Genomic DNA, 970 nt, shown 5'->3' on the forward strand with positions numbered 1-970 from the left:
ACACTCATGAACAAAATATGAGCCTACGGAATATAAGACCAGATGTGTGATTGCACTGAAGAGTTTACAGCAGACGCAACACAGCATGTCATTCGCAACAGACAGAAATCTGAGACGTAAAGGCAACTTCCGAGTACCCTTAGGGAGTGTCATGGCACCTTATATTTCACAATAAATGTACGCTGAGGTGACAGAAGTCATGGGATACCTCCTAATGTCGTGTCGGACCTCCTTTTGCCCGGCGTAATGCTGCAACTTGATGTGTCCTGGACTCAACAAGTCATTGGAAGTATCCTGCAGAAATATTGAGCCAAATTGTCTCTATAGCCGTCCACAACTACGACAGTGTTGTCGCTGCAGGATTTTGTGCACGAACTGCCCTGTCGATTATGTCCAATAAATGTTCGATGGGAATCATGTAGCACTATCTGGCTGGCCAAACTTTACGGAAGCTCTCCTGCGAACCTTGCAGAACTAGCACTCCTGAAAGAAAGGAAACTGCGGAGATATGGCTTAGCCACAGCCTAGGGGTGTTTCCAGAATGAGATTTTCACTCTGCAGCGGAGTGTGTGCTGATATGAAACTTCCTGGCAGGTTATAACTGTGTGCCGGACCGAGACTCGAACTCGGGACCTTTGCCTTGCGCGGGCAAGTGCTCTACCAACTGAGCTACCCAAGCACGGCTCACGCCCGGTCATCACAGCTTTACTTCTGCCAGTACCTCGTCTCCTACCTTCCAAACTTTCCCCTAGGCTGTGGCTAAGCCATGTCTCCGCAATATCTTTTCTTTCATGAGTGCTAGTTCTCCAAGTTCGCAGGAGAGCTTCTATAAAGTTTAGAAGGTAGGAGGCAAGGTACCGGCAAAAGTACGGCTGTGAGGACGGGACGTGACTCGTGCTTTGGTAACTCAGTTGGTAGAGCACTTGCCTGCGAAAGGCAAAGGTCCCGAGTTCGAGTCTCGGTACAGCAC

General features: G+C 49.1%; 1 non-coding gene across 1 annotated transcript; it reads right to left on the bottom strand.

Annotated features, from left to right (window-relative positions):
• Positions 1-605: 605 nt before the first annotated feature.
• On the bottom strand, positions 606-680 carry Trnaa-cgc. Its single transcript has one exon. It is a non-coding gene; the product is annotated as a tRNA-Ala (tRNA).
• Between the last annotated feature and the right edge of the window lie 290 nt (positions 681-970).

This window comes from Schistocerca americana, chromosome 2 (assembly GCF_021461395.2).
Source record: "Schistocerca americana isolate TAMUIC-IGC-003095 chromosome 2, iqSchAmer2.1, whole genome shotgun sequence".
NCBI lineage: Eukaryota > Metazoa > Arthropoda > Insecta > Orthoptera > Acrididae > Schistocerca > Schistocerca americana.